This window comes from Mobula hypostoma, chromosome 1 (genome assembly GCF_963921235.1).
Source record: "Mobula hypostoma chromosome 1, sMobHyp1.1, whole genome shotgun sequence".
NCBI classification, from domain to species: Eukaryota; Metazoa; Chordata; class Chondrichthyes; order Myliobatiformes; family Myliobatidae; genus Mobula; species Mobula hypostoma.
Window position 1 is genome coordinate 139,327,940 of NC_086097.1, and position 22,345 is coordinate 139,350,284.

Here is a 22,345-nt window from a genome sequence, read left to right on the forward strand (position 1 = left end):
TGAGGGAGTGTCACACTGCGGGATGGACGGTACTGAGGGAGTATCACACTGCGGGATGGACGGTACTGAGGGAGAGTCACACTGCGGGATGGACGGTACTGAGGGAGTGTCACACTGCGGGATGGAGAGTACTGAGGGAGTGTCACACTGCGGGATGGACGGTACTGAGGGAGTGTCACACTGCGGGATGGACGGTACTGAGGGAGTGTCACACTGCGGGATGGACGGTACTGAGTGAGTGTCACACTGCGGGATGGACGGTACTGAGGGAGTGTCACACTGCGGGATGGACGGTACTGAGGGAGTGTCACACTGCGGGATGGACGGTACTGAGGGAGTGTCACACTGCGGGATGGACGGGACTGATGGAGTGTCACACTGCGGGATGGTCGGTACTGAGGGAGTGTCACACTGTGGGATGGACGGTACTGATGGAGTGTCACACTGTGGGATAGACGGTACTGAGGGAGTGTCACACTGCGGGATGGTCGGTACTGAGGGAGTGTCACACTGTGGGATGGAGAGTACAGAGGGAGTGTCACACTGCGGGATGGACAGTACTGAGGGAGTGTCAGACTGTGGGATGGTTGGTACTGAGGGAGTGTCAGACAGTGGGATGGATGGTACTGAGGGAGTGTCAGACTGTGGGATGGTCGGTACTGAGAGATTGTCACACTATAGGATGGAGAGTACTCAGGGAGTGTCACACTGCGGGATGGACAGTACAGAGGGAGTGTCAGACTGCGGGATGGACGGTACTGAGGGAGTGTCAGACTGTGGGATGGTCGGTACTGAGGGAGTGTCACACTGTGGGATGGACGGTACTGAGGGAGTGTCAGACTGCGGGATGGTCGGTACTGAGGGAGTGTCACACTGCGGGACGGACGGTACTGAGGGAGTGTCACACTGCGGGACGGAGAGTACTGAGGGAGTGTCACACTGCGGGACGAAGAGTACGGACGGAGTGTCACACTGCGGGATGGACGGTACTGAGGAAGTGTCACACTGCGGGATGGAGAGTACTGAGGGAGTGTCACACTGTGGGTTTGACGGTATTGTGGGAGTGTCACTCTGTGGGATGGACAGTATTGAGGGAGTGTCACACTGTGAGATGGACGGTACTGAGGGAGTGTCACACTGTGGGACGGACAGTATTGAGGGAGTGTCACACTGTGAGATGGACGGTACTGAGGGAGTGTCACACTGTGGGATGGACAGTACTGAGGGAGTGTCACACTGTGGGATGGACAGTATTGAGGGAGTGTCACACTGTGAGATGGACGGTACTGAGGGAGTGTCACACTGTGGGATGGACGGTACTCAGGGAGTGTCACACTGCGGGATGGTCGGTATTGAGGGAGTGTCACACTGCGGTATGGAGAGTACTGAGGGAGTGTCACACTGCGGGATGGACGGTACTGAGAGAGAGTCACACTGCGGGATGGACGGTACTGAGGGAGTGTCACACTGCGGGATGGAGAGTACTGAGGGAGTGTCACACTGCGGGATGGAGAGTACTGAGGGAGTGTCACACTGCGGGATGGACGGTACTGAGGGAGTGTCACACTGCGGGATGGACAGTACTGAGGGAGTGTCACACTGCGGGATGGACGATACTGAGTGAGTGTCACACTGCGGGATGGACGGTACTGAGGGAGAGTCACACTGCGGGATGGACGGTACTGAGGGAGTGTCACACTGTGGGACGGACAGTATTGAGGGAGTGTCACACTGTGAGATGGACGGTACTGAGGGAGTGTCACACTGTGGGATGGACAGTACTGAGGGAGTGTCACACTGTGGGATGGACAGTATTGAGGGAGTGTCACGCTGTGAGATGGACGGTACTGAGGGAGTGTCACACTGTGGGATGGACGGTACTGAGGGAGTGTCACACTGCGGGATGGTCGGTATTGAGGGAGTGTCACACTGCGGTCTGGAGAGTACTGAGGGAGTGTCACACTGCGGTATGGAGAGTACTGAGGGAGTGTCACACTGTGGGATGGACGGTACTGAGGGAGTGTCACACTGCGGGATGGAGAGTACTCAGGGAGTGTCACACTGCGGGATGGACGGTACTGAGGGAGAGTCACACTGCAGGATGGAGAGTACTGAGGGAGTGTCACACTGCGGGATGGACGGTACTGAGGGAGTGTCACACTGCGGGATGGACAGTACTGAGGGAGTGTCACACTGCGGGATGGACGATACTGAGTGAGTGTCACACTGCGTGATGGATGGTACTGAGGGAGTGTCACACTGCGGGATGGACGGTACTGAGGGAGTGTCACACTGCGGGATGGACGGTACTGAGGGAGTGTCACACTGCGGGATGGACGGTACTGAGGGAGTGTCACACTGTGGGATGGACGGTACTGATGGAGTGTCACACTGCGGGATGGTCGGTACTGAGGGAGTGTCACACTGCGGTATGGAGAGTACTGAGGGAGTGTCACACTGCGGGATGGACGGTACTGAGGGAGAATCACACTGCGGGATGGACAGTACTGAGGGAGTGTCACACTGCGGGATGGAGAGTACTGAGGGAGTGTCACACTGCGGGATGGACGGTACTGAGGGAGTGTCACACTGCGGGATGGACGGTACTGAGGGAGTGTCACACTGCGGGATGGACGGTACTGAGTGAGTGTCACACTGCGGGATGGACGGTACTGAGGGAGTGTCACACTGCGGGATGGACGGTACTGAGGGAGTGTCACACTGCGGGATGGACGGTACTGAGGGAGTGTCACACTGCGGGATGGACGGTACTGAGGGAGTGTCACACTGCGGGATGGACGGTACTGATGGAGTGTCACACTGCGGGATGGTCGGTACTGAGGGAGTGTCACAATGTGGGATGGACAGTACTGATGGAGTGTCACACTGTGGGATAGACGGTACTGAGGGAGTGTCACACTGCGGGATGGTCGGTACTGAGGGAGTGTCACACTGTGGGATGGAGAGTACAGAGGGAGTGTCACACTGCGGGATGGACAGTACTGAGGGAGTGTCAGACTGTGGGATGGTTGGTACTGAGGGAGTGTCAGACTGTGGGATGGATGGTACTGAGGGAGTGTCAGACTGTGGGATGGTCGGTACTGAGAGATTGTCACACTATAGGATGGAGAGTACTCAGGGAGTGTCACACTGCGGGATGGACAGTACAGAGGGAGTGTCACACTGCGGGATGGATGGTACTGAGGGAGTGTCAGACTGTGGGATGGTCGGTACTGAGGGAGTGTCACACTGTGGGATGGACGGTACTGAGGGAGTGTAAGACTGCGGGATGGTCGGTACTCAGGGAGTGTCACACTGCGGGATGGACGGTACTGATGGATTGTCACACTGCGGGATGGACGGTACTGAGTGAGTGTCACACTGCGGGATGGACGGTACTGATGGAGTGTCACACTGCGGTATGGAGAGTACTGAGGGAGTGTCACACTGCGGGATGGACGGTACTGAGGGAGAGTCACACTGCGGGATGGGACAGTACTGAGGGAGTGTCAAACCGCGGGATGGAGAGTACTGAGGGAGTGTCACACTGCGGGATGGACGGTACTGAGGGAGTATCACACTGCGGGATGGACGGGACTGAGGGAGAGTCACACTGCGGGATGGACGGTACTGAGGGAGTGTCACACTGTGGGATGGAGAGTACTGAGGGAGTGTCACACTGCGGGATGGACGGTACTGAGGGAGTGTCACACTGCGGGATGGACGGTACTCAGGGAGTGTCACACTGCGGGATGGACGGTACTGAGGGAGTGTCACACTGCGGGATGGACGGTACTGATGGAGTGTCACACTGCGGGATGGTCGGTACTGAGGGAGTGTCACACTGTGGGATAGACGGTACTGAGGGAGTGTCACACTGCGGGATGGTCGGTACTGAGAGATTGTCACACTATAGGATGGAGAGTACTCAGGGAGTGTCACACTGCGGGATGGACAGTAAAGAGGGAGTGTCACACTGTGGGATGGTCGGTACTGAGGGAGTGTCACACTGTGGGATGGACGGTACTGAGGGAGTGTCAGACTGCGGGATGGTCGGTACTGAGGGAGTGTCACACTGCGGGACGGACGGTACTGAGGGAGTGTCACACTGCGGGACGGAGGGTACTGAGGGAGTGTCACACTGCGGGACTGAGAGTACTGAGGTAGTGTCACACTGCGGGACGAAGAGTACGGACGGAGTGTCACACTGCGGGATGGACGGTACTGAGGGAGTGTCACACTGCGGGATGGACGGTACTGAGGGAGTGTCACACTGCGGGATGGAGAGTACTGAGTGAGTGTCACACTGCGTGATGGACGGTACTGAGGGAGTGTCACACTGCGGGATGGACAGTACTGAGGTAGTGTCACACTGCGGGATGGACGGTACTGAGGGAGTGTCACACTGCGGGATGGACGGTACTGAGGGAGTGTCACACTGCGGGATGGACGGTACTGAGGGAGAGTCACACTGCGGGATGGACAGTACTGAGGGAGTGTCACACTGCGGGATGGAGAGTACTGAGGGAGTGTCACACAGCGGGATGGACAGTACAGAGGGAGTGTCACACTGCGGGATGGACGGTACTGAGGGAGTGTCAGACTGCGGGATGGACAGTACTGAGGGAGTGTCACACTGCGGGATGGACGGTACTGAGTGAGTGTCACACTGCGGGATGGACGGTACTGAGGGAGTGTCACACTGCGGGATGGACGGTACTGAGGGAGTGTCACACTGCGGGATGGACGGTACTGAGGGAGTGTCACACTGCGGGATGGACGGTACTGATGGAGTGTCACACTGCGGGATGGTCGGTACTGAGGGAGTGTCACACTGTGGGATGGACAGTACTGATGGAGTGTCACACTGTTGGATAGACGGTACTGAGGGAGTGTCACACTGCGGGATGGTCGGTACTGAGGGAGTGTCACACTGTGGGATGGAGAGTACAGAGGGAGTGTCACACTGCGGGATGGACAGTACTGAGGGAGTGTCAGACTGTGGGATGGTTGGTACTGAGGGAGTGTCAGACTGTGGGATGGATGGTACTGAGGGAGTGTCAGACTGTGGGATGGTCGGTACTGAGAGATTGTCACACTATAGGATGGAGAGTACTGAGGGAGTGTCACACTGCGGGACGGAGAGTACGGACGGAGTGTCACACTGCGGGATGGACGGTACTGAGGGAGTGTCACACTGCGGGATGGACGGTACTGAGTGAGTGTCACACTGCGGGATGGACGGTACTGAGGGAGTGTCAAACTGCGGGATGGACGGTACTGAGGGAGTGTCACACTGCGGGATGCATGGTACTGATGGAGTGTCACACTGCGGGATGGTCGGTACTGAGGGTGTGTCACACTGTGGGATGGACAGTACTGATGGAGTGTCACACTGTGGGATAGACGGTACTGAGGGAGTGTCACACTGCGGGATGGTCGGTACTGAGGGAGTGTCACACTGTGGGATGGAGAGTACAGAGGGAGTGTCACACTGCGGGATGGACAGTACTGAGGGAGTGTCAGACTGTGGGATGGTTGGTACTGAGGGAGTGTCAGACTGTGGGATGGATGGTACTGAGGGAGTGTCAGACTGTGGGATGGTCGGTACTGAGAGATTGTCACACTATAGGATGGAGAGTACTGAGGGAGTGTCACACTGCGGGACGGAGAGTACGGACGGAGTGTCACACTGCGGGACGGACGGTACTGAGGGAGTGTCACACTGCGGGACGGAGGGTACTGAGGGAGTGTCACACTGCGGGACGGAGAGTACTGAGGGAGTGTCACACTGCGGGACGAAGAGTACGGACGGAGTGTCACACTGCGGGATGGACGGTACTGAGGAAGTGTCACACTGCGGGATGGAGAGTACTGAGGGAGTGTCACACTGTGGGTTTGACGGTATTGTGGGAGTGTCACTCTGTGGGATGGACAGTATTGAGGGATTGTCACACTGTGAGATGGACGGTACTGAGGGAGTGTCACACTGTGGGACGGACAGTATTGAGGGAGTGTCACACTGTGAGATGGACGGTACTGAGGGAGTGTCACACTGTGGGATGGACAGTACTGAGGGAGTGTCACACTGTGGGATGGACAGTATTGAGGGAGTGTCACACTGTGAGATGGACGGTACTGAGGGAGTGTCACACTGTGGGATGGACGGTTCTCAGGGAGTGTCACACTGCGGGATGGTCGGTATTGAGGGAGTGTCACACTGCGGTATGGAGAGTACTGAGGGAGTGTCACACTGCGGGATGGACGGTACTGAGAGAGAGTCACACTGCGGGATGGACGGTACTGAGGGAGTGTCACACTGCGGGATGGACAGTACTGAGGGAGTGTCACACTGCGGGATGGAGAGTACTGAGGGAGTGTCACACTGCGGGATGGACGGTACTGAGGGAGTGTCACACTGCGGGATGGACAGTACTGAGGGAGTGTCACACTGCGGGATGGACGATACTGAGTGAGTGTCACACTGCGGGATGGACGGTACTGAGGGAGAGTCACACTGCGGGATGGACGGTACTGAGGGAGTGTCACACTGTGGGACGGACAGTATTGAGGGAGTGTCACACTGTGAGATGGACGGTACTGAGGGAGTGTCACACTGTGGGATGGACAGTACTGAGGGAGTGTCACACTGTGGGATGGACAGTATTGAGGGAGTGTCACACTGTGAGATGGACGGTACTGAGGGAGTGTCACACTGGGGGATGGACGGTACTGAGGGAGTGTCACACTGCGGGATGGTCGGTATTGAGGGAGTGTCACACTGCGGTCTGGAGAGTACTGAGGGAGTGTCACACTGCGGTATGGAGAGTACTGAGGGAGTGTCACACTGCGGGATGGACGGTACTGAGGGAGTGTCACACTGCGGGATGGAGAGTACTGAGGGAGTGTCACACTGCGGGATGGACGGTACTGAGGGAGAGTCACACTGCGGGATGGAGAGTACTAAGGGAGTGTCACACTGCGGGATGGACGGTACTGAGGGAGTGTCACACTGCGGGATGGACAGTACTGAGGGAGTGTCACACTGCGGGATGGACGATACTGAGTGAGTGTCACACTGCGTGATGGATGGTACTGAGGGAGTGTCACACTGCGGGATGGACGGTACTGAGGGAGTGTCACACTGCGGGATGGACGGTACTGAGGGAGTGTCACACTGCGGGATGGACGGTACTGAGGGAGTGTCACACTGCGGGATGGACGGTACTGATGGAGTGTCACACTGCGGGATAGTCGGTACTGAGGGAGTGTCACACTGCGGTATGGAGAGTACTGAGGGAGTGTCACACTGCGGGATGGACGGTACTGAGGGAGAATCACACTGCGGCATGGACAGTACTGAGGGAGTGTCACACTGCGGGATGGAGAGTACTGAGGGAGTGTCACACTGCGGGATGGACAGTACTGAGGGAGTGTCACACTGCGGGATGGACGGTACTGAGGGAGTGTCACACTGCGGGATGGACGGTACTGAGTGAGTGTCACACTGCGGGATGGACGGTACTGAGGGAGTGTCACACTGCGGGATGGACGGTACTGAGGGAGTGTCACACTGCGGGATGGACGGTACTGAGGGAGTGTCACACTGCGGGATGGACGGTAATGAGGGAGTGTCACACTGCGGGATGGACGGTACTGATGGAGTGTCACACTGCGGGATGGTCGGTACTGAGGGAGTGTCACACTGTGGGATGGACTGTACTGAGGGAGTGTCACACTGTGGGATAGACGGTACTGAGGGAGTGTCACACTGCGGGATGGTCGGTACTGAGGGAGTGTCACACTGTGGGATGGAGAGTACAGAGGGAGTGTCACACTGCGGGATGGACAGTACTGAGGGAGTGTCAGACCGTGGGATGGTTGGTACTGAGGGAGTGTCAGACTGTGGGATGGATGGTACTGAGGGAGTGTCAGACTGTGGGATGGTCGGTACTGAGAGATTGTCACACTATAGGATGGAGAGTACTCAGGGAGTGTCACACTGCGGGATGGACAGTACAGAGGGAGTGTCACACTGCGGGATGGATGGTACTGAGGGAGTGTCAGACTGTGGGATGGTCGGTACTGAGGCAGTGTCACACTGTGGGATGGACGGTACTGAGGGAGTGTAAGACTGCGGGATGGTCGGTACTCAGGGAGTGTCACACTGCGGGATGGACGGTACTGATGGAGTGTCACACTGCGGGATGGACGGTACTGAGTGAGTGTCACACTGCGGGATGGACGGTACTGATGGAGTGTCACACTGCGGTATGGAGAGTACTGAGGGAGTGTCACACTGCGGGATGGACGGTACTGAGGGAGAGTCACACTGCGGGATGGGACAGTACTGAGGGAGTGTCAAACCGCGGGATGGAGAGTACTGAGGGAGTGTCACACTGCGGGATGGACGGTACTGAGGGAGTATCACACTGCGGGATGGACGGGACTGAGGGAGAGTCACACTGCGGGATGGACGGTACTGAGGGAGTGTCACACTGTGGGATGGAGAGTACTGAGGGAGTGTCACACTGCGGGATGGACGGTACTGAGGGAGTGTCACACTGCGGGATGGACGGTACTCAGGGAGTGTCACACTGCGGGATGGACGGTACTGAGGGAGTGTCACACTGCGGGATGGACGGTATTGATGGAGTGTCACACTGCGGGATGGTCGGTACTGAGGGAGTGTCACACTGTGGGATAGACGGTACTGAGGGAGTGTCACACTGCGGGATGGTCGGTACTGAGAGATTGTCACACTATAGTATGGAGAGTACTCAGGGAGTGTCACACTGCGGGATGGACAGTAAAGAGGGAGTGTCACACTGTGGGATGGTCGGTACTGAGGGAGTGTCACACTGTGGGATGGACGGTACTGAGGGAGTGTCAGACTGCGGGATGGTCGGTACTGAGGGAGTGTCACACTGCGGGACGGACGGTACTGAGGGAGTGTCACACTGCGGGACGGAGGGTACTGAGGGAGTGTCACACTGCGGGACGGAGAGTACTGAGGGAGTGTCACACTGCGGGACGGAGAGTACGGACGGAGTGTCACACTGCGGGATGGACGGTACTGAGGGAGTGTCACACTGCGGGATGGACGGTACTGAGGGAGTGTCACACTGCGGGATGGAGAGTACTGAGTGAGTGTCACACTGCGTGATGGACGGTACTGAGGGAGTGTCACACTGCGGGATGGACAGTACTGAGGTAGTGTCACACTGCGGGATGGACGGTACTGAGGGAGTGTCACACTGCGGGATGGACGGTACTGAGGGAGTGTCACACTGCGGGATGGACGGTACTGAGGGAGAGTCACACTGCGGGATGGACAGTACTGAGGGAGTGTCACACTGCGGGATGGAGAGTACTGAGGGAGTGTCACACAGCGGGATGGACAGTACAGAGGGAGTGTCACACTGCGGGATGGACGGTACTGAGGGAGTGTCAGACTGCGGGATGGACAGTACTGAGGGAGTGTCACACTGCGGGATGGACGGTACTGAGTGAGTGTCACACTGCGGGATGGACCGTACTGAGGGAGTGTCACACTGCGGGATGGACGGTACTGAGGGAGTGTCACACTGCGGGATGGACGGTACTGAGGGAGTGTCACACTGCGGGATGGACGGTACTGATGGAGTGTCACACTGCGGGATGGTCGGTACTGAGGGAGTGTCACACTGTGGGATGGACAGTACTGATGGAGTGTCACACTGTGGGATAGACGGTACTGAGGGAGTGTCACACTGCGGGATGGTCGGTACTGAGGGAGTGTCACACTGTGGGATGGAGAGTACAGAGGGAGTGTCACACTGCGGGATGGACAGTACTGAGGGAGTGTCAGACTGTGGGATGGTTGGTACTGAGGGAGTGTCAGACTGTGGGATGGATGGTACTGAGGGAGTGTCAGACTGTGGGATGGTCGGTACTGAGAGATTGTCACACTATAGGATGGAGAGTACTGAGGGAGTGTCACACTGCGGGACGGAGAGTACGGACGGAGTGTCACACTGCGGGATGGACGGTACTGAGGGAGTGTCACACTGCGGGATGGACGGTACTGAGTGAGTGTCACACTGCGGGATGGACGGTACTGAGGGAGTGTCAAACTGCGGGATGGACGGTACTGAGGGAGTGTCACACTGCGGGATGCATGGTACTGATGGAGTGTCACACTGCGGGATGGTCGGTACTGAGGGTGTGTCACACTGTGGGATGGACAGTACTGATGGAGTGTCACACTGTGGGATAGACGGTACTGAGGGAGTGTCACACTGCGGGATGGTCGGTACTGAGGGAGTGTCACACTGTGGGATGGAGAGTACAGAGGGAGTGTCACACTGCGGGATGGACAGTACTGAGGGAGTGTCAGACTGTGGGATGGTTGGTACTGAGGGAGTGTCAGACTGTGGGATGGATGGTACTGAGGGAGTGTCAGACTGTGGGATGGTCGGTACTGAGAGATTGTCACACTATAGGATGGAGAGTACTGAGGGAGTGTCACACTGCGGGACGGAGAGTACGGACGGAGTGTCACACTGCGGGACGGACGGTACTGAGGGAGTGTCACACTGCGGGACGGAGGGTACTGAGGGAGTGTCACACTGCGGGACGGAGAGTACTGAGGGAGTGTCACACTGCGGGACGAAGAGTACGGACGGAGTGTCACACTGCGGGATGGACGGTACTGAGGAAGTGTCACACTGCGGGATGGAGAGTACTGAGGGAGTGTCACACTGTGGGTTTGACGGTATTGTGGGAGTGTCACTCTGTGGGATGGACAGTATTGAGGGATTGTCACACTGTGAGATGGACGGTACTGAGGGAGTGTCACACTGTGGGACGGACAGTATTGAGGGAGTGTCACACTGTGAGATGGACGGTACTGAGGGAGTGTCACACTGTGGGATGGACAGTACTGAGGGAGTGTCACACTGTGGGATGGACAGTATTGAGGGAGTGTCACACTGTGAGATGGACGGTACTGAGGGAGTGTCACACTGTGGGATGGACGGTTCTCAGGGAGTGTCACACTGCGGGATGGTCGGTATTGAGGGAGTGTCACACTGCGGTATGGAGAGTACTGAGGGAGTGTCACACTGCGGGATGGACGGTACTGAGAGAGAGTCACACTGCGGGATGGACGGTACTGAGGGAGTGTCACACTGCGGGATGGACAGTACTGAGGGAGTGTCACACTGCGGGATGGAGAGTACTGAGGGAGTGTCACACTGCGGGATGGACGGTACTGAGGGAGTGTCACACTGCGGGATGGACAGTACTGAGGGAGTGTCACACTGCGGGATGGACGATACTGAGTGAGTGTCACACTGCGGGATGGACGGTACTGAGGGAGAGTCACACTGCGGGATGGACGGTACTGAGGGAGTGTCACACTGTGGGACGGACAGTATTGAGGGAGTGTCACACTGTGAGATGGACGGTACTGAGGGAGTGTCACACTGTGGGATGGACAGTACTGAGGGAGTGTCACACTGTGGGATGGACAGTATTGAGGGAGTGTCACACTGTGAGATGGACGGTACTGAGGGAGTGTCACACTGTGGGATGGACGGTACTGAGGGAGTGTCACACTGCGGGATGGTCGGTATTGAGGGAGTGTCACACTGCGGTCTGGAGAGTACTGAGGGAGTGTCACACTGCGGTATGGAGAGTACTGAGGGAGTGTCACACTGCGGGATGGACGGTACTGAGGGAGTGTCACACTGCGGGATGGAGAGTACTGAGGGAGTGTCACACTGCGGGATGGACGGTACTGAGGGAGAGTCACACTGCGGGATGGAGAGTACTGAGGGAGTGTCACACTGCGGGATGGACGGTACTGAGGGAGTGTCACACTGCGGGATGGACAGTACTGAGGGAGTGTCACACTGCGGGATGGACGGTACTGAGTGAGTGTCACACTGCGTGATGGATGGTACTGAGGGAGTGTCACACTGCGGGATGGACGGTACTGAGGGAGTGTCACACTGCGGGATGGACGGTACTGAGGGAGTGTCACACTGCGGGATGGACGGTACTGAGGGAGTGTCACACTGCGGGATGGACGGTACTGATGGAGTGTCACACTGCGGGATAGTCGGTACTGAGGGAGTGTCACACTGCGGTATGGAGAGTACTGAGGGAGTGTCACACTGCGGGATGGACGGTACTGAGGGAGAATCACACTGCGGGATGGACAGTACTGAGGGAGTGTCACACTGCGGGATGGAGAGTACTGAGGGAGTGTCACACTGCGGGATGGACAGTACTGAGGGAGTGTCACACTGCGGGATGGACGGTACTGAGGGAGTGTCACACTGCGGGATGGACGGTACTGAGTGAGTGTCACACTGCGGGATGGACGGTACTGAGGGAGTGTCACACTGCGGGATGGACGGTACTGAGGGAGTGTCACACTGCGGGATGGACGGTACTGAGGGAGTGTCACACTGCGGGATGGACGGTAATGAGGGAGTGTCACACTGCGGGATGGACGGTACTGATGGAGTGTCACACTGCGGGATGGTCGGTACTGAGGGAGTGTCACAATGTGGGATGGACAGTACTGATGGAGTGTCACACTGTGGGATAGACGGTACTGAGGGAGTGTCACACTGCGGGATGGTCGGTACTGAGGGAGTGTCACACTGTGGGATGGAGAGTACTGAGGGAGTGTCACACTGCGGGATGGACAGTACTGAGGGAGTGTCAGACCGTGGGATGGTTGGTACTGAGGGAGTGTCAGACTGTGGGATGGATGGTACTGAGGGAGTGTCAGACTGTGGGATGGTCGGTACTGAGAGATTGTCACACTATAGGATGGAGAGTACTCAGGGAGTGTCACACTGCGGGATGGACAGTACAGAGGGAGTGTCACACTGCGGGATGGATGGTACTGAGGGAGTGTCAGACTGTGGGATGGTCGGTACTGAGGCAGTGTCACACTGTGGGATGGACGGTACTGAGGGAGTGTAAGACTGCGGGATGGTCGGTACTGAGGGAGTGTCACACTGCGGGATGGACGGTACTGATGGAGTGTCACTCTGCGGGATGGACGGTACTGAGTGAGTGTCACACTGCGGGATGGACGGTACTGATGGAGTGTCACACTGCGGTATGGAGAGTACTGAGGGAGTGTCACACTGCGGGATGGACGGTACTGAGGGAGAGTCACACTGCGGGATGGGACAGTACTGAGGGAGTGTCAAACTGCGGGATGGAGAGTACTGAGGGAGTGTCACACTGCGGGATGGACGGTACTGAGGGAGTATCACACTGCGGGATGGACGGGACTGAGGGAGAGTCACACTGCGGGATGGACGGTACTGAGGGAGTGTCACACTGTGGGATGGAGAGTACTGAGGGAGTGTCACACTGCGGGATGGACGGTACTGAGGGAGTGTCACACTGCGGGATGGACGGTACTGAGGGAGTGTCACACTGCGGGATGGACGGTACTGATGGAGTGTCACACTGCGGGATGGTCGGTACTGAGGGAGTGTCACACTGTTTGATAGACGGTACTGAGGGAGTGTCACACTGCGGGATGGTCGGTACTGAGAGATTGTCACACTATAGGATGGAGAGTACTCAGGGAGTGTCACACTGCGGGATGGACAGTACAGAGGGAGTGTCACACTGCGGTATGGACGGTACTGAGGGAGTGTCAGACTGTGGGATGGTCGGTACTGAGGGAGTGTCACACTGTGGGATGGACGGTACTGAGGGAGTGTCAGACTGCGGGATGGTCGGTACTGAGGGAGTGTCACACTGCGGGATGGACGGTACTGAGGGAGTGTCACACTGCGGGACGGAGGGTACTGAGGGAGTGTCACACTGCGGGACGGAGAGTACTGAGGTAGTGTCACACTGCGGGACGAAGAGTACGGACGGAGTGTCACACTGCGGGATGGACGGTACTGAGGGAGTGTCACACTGCGGGATGGAGAGTACTGAGGGAGTGTCACACTGCGGGATGGTCGGTACTGAGGGAGAGTCACACTGCGGGATGGAGAGTACTGAGGGAGTGTCACACTGCGGGATGGACGGTACTGAGGGAGTGTCACACTGCGGGATGGACGGTACTGAGGGAGTGTCACACTGCGGGATGGACGGTACTGAGTGAGTGTCACACTGCGGGATGGACGGTACTGAGGGAGTGTCACACTGCGGGATGGACGGTACTGAGGGAGTGTCACACTGCGGGATGGACGGTACTGAGGGAGTGTCACACTGCGGGATGGACGGTACTGAGGGAGTGTCACACTGCGGGATGGACGGTACTGAGGGAGTGTCACACTGCGGGATGGACGGTACTGAGGGAGTGTCACACTGCGGTATGGAGAGTACTGAGGGAGTGTCACACTGCGGGATTTACAGTACTGAGGGAGAGTCACACTGCGGGATGGACAGTACTGAGGGAGTGTCACACTGCGGGATGGAGAGTACTGAGGGAGTGTCACACAGCGGGATGGACAGTACAGAGGGAGTGTCACACTGCGGGATGGACGGTACTGAGGGAGTGTCACACTGCGGGATGGACAGTACTGAGGGAGTGTCACACTGCGGGATGGACGGTACTGAGTGAGTGTCACACTGCGGGATGGACGGTACTGAGGGAGTGTCACACTGCGGGATGGACGGTACTGAGGGAGTGTCACACTGCGGGATGGACGGTACTGAGGGAGTGTCACACTGCGGGATGGACGGTACTGATGGAGTGTCACACTGCGGGATGGTCGGTACTGAGGGAGTGTCACACTGTGGGATGGACAGTACTGATGGAGTGTCACACTGTTGGATAGACGGTACTGAGGGAGTGTCACACTGCGGGATGGTCGGTACTGAGGGAGTGTCACACTGTGGGATGGAGAGTACAGAGGGAGTGTCACACTGCGGGATGGACAGTACTGAGGGAGTGTCAGACTGTGGGATGGTTGGTACTGAGGGAGTGTCAGACTGTGGGATGGATGGTACTGAGGGAGTGTCAGACTGTGGGATGGTCGGTACTGAGAGATTGTCACACTATAGGATGGAGAGTACTGAGGGAGTGTCACACTGCGGGACGGAGAGTACGGACGGAGTGTCACACTGCGGAATGGACGGTACTGAGGGAGTGTCACACTGCGGGATGGACGGTACTGAGTGAGTGTCACACTGCGGGATGGACGGTACTGAGGGAGTGTCACACTGCGGGATGGACGGTACTGAGGGAGTGTCAAACTGCGGGATGGACGGTACTGAGGGAGTGTCACACTGCGGGATGGACGGTACTGATGGAGTGTCACACTGCGGGATGGTCGGTACTGAGGGAGTGTCACACTGTGGGATGGACAGTACTGATGGAGTGTCACACTGTGGGATAGACGGTACTGAGGGAGTGTCACACTGCGGGATGGTCGGTACTGAGGGAGTGTCACACTGTGGGATGGAGAGTACAGAGGGAGTGTCACACTGCGGGATGGACGGTACTGAGGGAGTGTCACACTGCGGGATGGACAGTACTGAGGGAGTGTCACACTGCGGGATGGAGAGTACTGAGGGAGTGTCACACTGCGGGATGGAGGGTACTGAGGGAGTGTCACACTGCGGGACGGAGAGTACTGAGGGAGTGTCACACTGCGGGACGAAGAGTACGGACGGAGTGTCACACTGCGGGATGGACGGTACTGAGGAAGTGTCACACTGCGGGATGGAGAGTACTGAGGGAGTGTCACACTGTGGGTTTGACGGTATTGTGGGAGTGTCACTCTGTGGGATGGACAGTATTGAGGGAGTGTCACACTGTGAGATGGACAGTACTGAGGGAGTGTCACACTGTGGGACGGACAGTATTGAGGGAGTGTCACACTGTGAGATGGACGGTACTGAGGGAGTGTCACACTGTGGGATGGACAGTACTGAGGGAGTGTCACACTGTGGGATGGACAGTATTGAGGGAGTGTCACACTGTGAGATGGACGGTACTGAGGGAGTGTCACACTGTGGGATGGACGGTTCTCAGGGAGTGTCACACTGCGGGATGGTCGGTATTGAGGGAGTGTCACACTGCGGTATGGAGAGTACTGAGGGAGTGTCACACTGCGGGATGGACGGTACTGAGAGAGAGTCACACTGCGGGATGGACGGTACTGAGGGAGTGTCACACTGCGGGATGGACAGTACTGAGGGAGTGTCACACTGCGGGATGGAGAGTACTGAGGGAGTGTCACACTGCGGGATGGACGGTACTGAGGGAGTGTCACACTGCGGGATGGACAGTACTGAGGGAGTGTCACACTGCGGGATGGACGATACTGAGTGAGTGTCACACTGCGGGATGGACGGTACTGAGGGAGAGTCACACTGCGGGATGGACGGTACTGAGGGAGTGTCACACTGTGGGACGGACAGTATTGAGGGAGTGTCACACTGTGAGATGGACGGTACTGAGGGAGTGTCACACTGTGGGATGGACAGTACTGAGGGAGTGTCACACTGTGGGATGGACAGTATTGAGGGAGTGTCACACTGTGAGATGGACGGTACTGAGGGAGTGTCACACTGTGGGATGGACGGTACTGAGGGAGTGTCACACTGCGGGATGGTCGGTATTGAGGGAGTGTCACACTGCGGTCTGGAGAGTACTGAGGGAGTGTCACACTGCGGTATGGAGAGTACTGAGGGAGTGTCACACTGCGGGATGGACGGTACTGATGGAGTGTCACACTGCGGGATGGAGAGTACTGAGGGAGTGTCACACTGCGGGATGGACGGTACTGAGGGAGAGTCACACTGCGGGATGGAGAGTACTGAGGGAGTGTCACACTGCGGGATGGACGGTACTGAGGGAGTGTCACACTGCGGGATGGACAGTACTGAGGGAGTGTCACACTGCGGGATGGACGATACTGAGTGAGTGTCACACTGCGTGATGGATGGTACTGAGGGAGTGTCACACTGCGGGATGGACGGTACTGAGGGAGTGTCACACTGCGGGATGGACGGTACTGAGGGAGTGTCACACTGCGGGATGGACGGTACTGAGGGAGTGTCACACTGCGGGATGGACGGTACTGATGGAGTGTCACACTGCGGGATAGTCGGTACTGAGGGAGTGTCACACTGCGGTATGGAGAATACTGAGGGAGTGTCACACTGCGGGATGGACGGTACTGAGGGAGAATCACACTGCGGGATGGACAGTACTGAGGGAGTGTCACACTGCGGGATGGAGAGTACTGAGGGAGTGTCACACTGCGGGATGGACGGTACTGAGGGAGTGTCACACTGCGGGATGGACGGTACTGAGGGAGTGTCACACTGCGGGATGGACGGTACTGAGTGAGTGTCACACTGCGGGATGGACGGTACTGAGGGAGTGTCACACTGCGGGATGGACGGTACTGAGGGAGTGTCACACTGCGGGATGGACGGTACTGAGGGAGTGTCACACTGCGGGATGGACGGTAATGAGGGAGTGTCACACTGCGGGATGGACGGTACTGATGGAGTGTCACACTGCGGGATGGTCGGTACTGAGGGAGTGTCACAATGTGGGATGGACAGTACTGATGGAGTGTCACACTGTGGGATAGACGGTACTGAGGGAGTGTCACACTGCGGGATGGTCGGTACTGAGGGAGTGTCACACTGTGGGATGGAGAGTACAGAGGGAGTGTCACACTGCGGGATGGACAGTACTGAGGGAGTGTCAGACCGTGGGATGGTTGGTACTGAGGGAGTGTCAGACTGTGGGATGGATGGTACTGAGGGAGTGTCAGACTGTGGGATGGTCGGTACTGAGAGATTGTCACACTATAGGATGGAGAGTACTCAGGGAGTGTCACACTGCGGAATGGACAGTACAGAGGGAGTGTCACACTGCGGGATGGATGGTACTGAGGGAGTGTCAGACTGTGGGATGGTCGGTACTGAGGGAGTGTCACACTGTGGGATGGACGGTACTGAGGGAGTGTAAGACTGCGGGATGGTCGGTACTGAGGGAGTGTCACACTGCGGGATGGACGGTACTGATGGAGTGTCACACTGCGGGATGGACGGTACTGAGTGAGTGTCACACTGCGGGATGGACGGTACTGATGGAGTGTCACACTGCGGTATGGAGAGTACTGAGGGAGTGTCACACTGCGGGATGGACGGTACTGAGGGAGAGTCACACTGCGGGATGGGACAGTACTGAGGGAGTGTCAAACTGCGGGATGGAGAGTACTGAGGGAGTGTCACACTGCGGGATGGACGGTACTGAGGGAGTATCACACTGCGGGATGGACGGGACTGAGGGAGAGTCACACTGCGGGATGGACGGTACTGAGGGAGTGTCACACTGTGGGATGGAGAGTACTGAGGGAGTGTCACACTGCGGGATGGACGGTACTGAGGGAGTGTCACACTGCGGGATGGACGGTACTGAGGGAGTGTCACACTGCGGGATGGACGGTACTGAGGGAGTGTCACACTGCGGGATGGACGGTACTGATGGAGTGTCACACTGCGGGATGGTCGGTACTGAGGGAGTGTCACACTGTTTGATAGACGGTACTGAGGGAGTGTCACACTGCGGGATGGTCGGTACTGAGAGATTGTCACACTATAGGATGGAGAGTACTCAGGGAGTGTCACACTGCGGGATGGACAGTACAGAGGGAGTGTCACACTGCGGGATGGACGGTACTGAGGGAGTGTCAGACTGTGGGATGGTCGGTACTGAGGGAGTGTCACACTGTGGGATGGACGGTACTGAGGGAGTGTCAGACTGCGGGATGGTCGGTACTGAGGGAGTGTCACACTGCGGGACGGACGGTACTGAGGGAGTGTCACACTGCGGGACGGAGGGTACTGAGGGAGTGTCACACTGCGGGACGGAGAGTACTGAGGTAGTGTCACACTGCGGGACGAAGAGTACGGACGGAGTGTCACACTGCGGGATGGACGGTACTGAGGGAGTGTCACACTGCGGGATGGAGAGTACTGAGGGAGTGTCACACTGCGGGATGGACGGTACTGAGGGAGAGTCACACTGCGGGATGGAGAGTACTGAGGGAGTGTCACACTGCGGGATGGACGGTACTGAGGAAGTGTCACACTGCGGGATGGACAGTACTGTACACTGCGGGATGGACGATACTGAGTGAGTGTCACACTGCGTGATGGACGGTACTGAGGGAGTGTCACACTGCGGGATGGACAGTACTGAGGTAGTGTCACACTGCGGGATGGACGGTACTGAGGGAGTGTCACACTGCGGGATGGACGGTACTGAGGGAGTGTCACACTGCGGGATGGACGGTACTGATGGAGTGTCACACTGCGGGATGGACGGTACTGAGGGAGTGTCACACTGCGGTATGGAGAGTACTGAGGGAGTGTCACACTGCGGGATGGACGGTACTGAGGGAGAGTCACACTGCGGGATGGACAGTACTGAGGGAGTGTCACACTGCGGGATGGAGAGTACTGAGGGAGTGTCACACTGCGGGATGGACAGTACAGAGGGAGTGTCACACTGCGGGATGGACGGTACTGAGGGAGTGTCAGACTGCGGGATGGACAGTACTGAGGGAGTGTCACACTGCGGGATGGACGGTACTGAGTGAGTGTCACACTGCAGGATGGACGGTACTGAGGGAGTGTCACACTGCGGGATGGACGGTACTGAGGGAGTGTCACACTGCGGGATGGACGGTACTGAGGGAGTGTCACACTGCGGGATGGACGGTACTGATGGAGTGTCACACTGCGGGATGGTCGGTACTGAGGGAGTGTCACACTGTGGGATGGACAGTACTGATGGAGTGTCACACTGTGGGATAGACGGTACTGAGGGAGTGTCACACTGCGGGATGGTCGGTACTGAGGGAGTGTCACACTGTGGGATGGAGAGTACAGAGGGAGTGTCACACTGCGGGATGGACAGTACTGAGGGAGTGTTAGACTGTGGGATGGTTGGTACTGAGGGAGTGTCAGACTGTGGGATGGATGGTACTGAGGGAGTGTCAGACTGTGGGATGGTCGGTACTGAGAGATTGTCACACTATAGGATGGAGAGTACTGAGGGAGTGTCACACTGCGGGACGGAGAGTACGGACGGAGTGTCACACTGCGGGATGGACGGTACTGAGGGAGTGTCACACTGCGGGATGGACGGTACTGAGTGAGTGTCACACTGCGGGATGGACGGTACTGAGGGAGTGTCACACTGCGGGATGGACGGTACTGAGGGAGTGTCACACTGCGGGATGGACGGTACTGAGGGAGTGTCACACTGCGGGATGGACGGTACTGATGGAGTGTCACACTGCGGGATGGTCGGTACTGAGGGTGTGTCACACTGTGGGATGGACAGTACTGATGGAGTGTCACACTGTGGGATAGACGGTACTGAGGGAGTGTCACACTGCGGGATGGTCGGTACTGAGGGAGTGTCACACTGTGGGATGGAGAGTACAGAGGGAGTGTCACACTGCGGGATGGACAGTACTGAGGGAGTGTCAGACTGTGGGATGGTTGGTACTGAGGGAGTGTCAGACTGTGGGATGGATGGTACTGAGGGAGTGTCAGACTGTGGGATGGTCGGTACTGAGAGATTGTCACACTATAGGATGGAGAGTACTGAGGGAGTGTCACACTGCGGGACGGAGAGTACGGACGGAGTGTCACACTGCGGGATGGACGGTACTGAGGGAGAGTCACACTGCGGGATGGAGAGTACTGAGGGAGTGTCACACTGCGGGATGGACGGTACTGAGGGAGTGTCACACTGCGGGATGGACGGTACTGAGGGAGTGTCACACTGCGGGATGGACGGTACTGAGGGAGTGTCACACTGCGGGACGGAGGGTACTGAGGGAGTGTCACACTGCGGGACGGAGAGTACTGAGGGAGTGTCACACTGCGGGACGGAGAGTACGGACGGAGTGTCACACTGCGGGATGGACGGTACTGAGGGAGTGTCACACTGCGGGATGGAGAGTACTGAGGGAGTGTCACACTGTGGGTTTGACGGTATTGTGGGAGTGTCACTCTGTGGGATGGACAGTATTGAGGGAGTGTCACACTGTGAGATGGACGGTACTGAGGGAGTGTCACACTGTGGGACGGATAGTATTGAGGGAGTGTCACACTGTGAGATGGACGGTACTGAGGGAGGGTCACACTGTGGGATGGACAGTACTGAGGGAGTGTCACACTGTGGGATGGACAGTATTGAGGGAGTGTCACACTGTGAGATGGACGGTACTGAGGGAGTGTCACACTGTGGGATGTACGGTACTCAGGGAGTGTCACACTGCGGGATGGTCGGTATTGAGGGAGTGTCACACTGCGGTATGGAGAGTACTGAGGGAGTGTCACACTGCGGGATGGACGGTACTGAGAGAGAGTCACACTGCGGGATGGACGGTACTGAGGGAGTGTCACACTGCGGGATGGACAGTACTGAGGGAGTGTCACACTGCGGGATGGAGAGTACTGAGGGAGTGTCACACTGCGGGATGGACGGTACTGAGGGAGTGTCACACTGCGGGATGGACAGTACTGAGGGAGTGTCACACTGCGGGATGGACGATACTGAGTGAGTGTCACACTGCGGGATGGACGGTACTGAGGGAGAGTCACACTGTGGGATGGACGGTACTGAGGGAGTGTCACACTGTGGGATGGACAGTACTGAGGGAGTGTCACACTGTGGGATGGACGGTACTGAGGGAATGTCACACTGTGGGATGGACAGTACTGAGGGAGTGTCACACTGTGGGATGGACAGTACTGAGGGAGTGTCACACTGTGGGATGGACAGTACTGAGGGAGTGTCACACTGTGGGATGGACGGTACTGAGGGAGTGTCACACTGCGGGATGGTCGGTATTGAGGGAGTGTCACACTGCGGTCTGGAGAGTACTGAGGGAGTGTCACACTGCGGGATGGAGAGTACTGAGGGAGTGTCACACTGCGGGATGGACGGTACTAAGGGAGTGTCACACTGCGGGATGGAGAGTACTGAGGGAGTGTCACACTGTGGGATGGACGGTACTGAGGGAGTGTCACACTGCGGGATGGAGAGTACTGAGGGAGTGTCACACTGCGGGATGGACGGTACTGAGGGAGTGTCACACTGCGGGATGGACAGTACTGAGGGAGTGTCACACTGCGGGATGGACGATACTGAGTGAGTGTCACACTGCGTGATGGATGGTACTGAGGGAGTGTCACACTGCGGGATGGACGGTACTGAGGGAGTGTCACACTGCGGGATGGACGGTACTGAGGGAGTGTCACACTGCGGGATGGATGGTACTGAGGGAGTGTCACACTGCGGGATGGACGGTACTGAGGGAGT

At 57.3% G+C, this 22,345-nt stretch overlaps 1 protein-coding gene across 1 annotated transcript in view; it reads left to right on the forward strand.

Moving 5' to 3' along the window:
* LOC134344349 (fibrocystin-L-like) overlaps window positions 1–22,345 on the forward strand; it is a 231,377-nt gene that overhangs the window by 91,186 nt on the left and 117,846 nt on the right.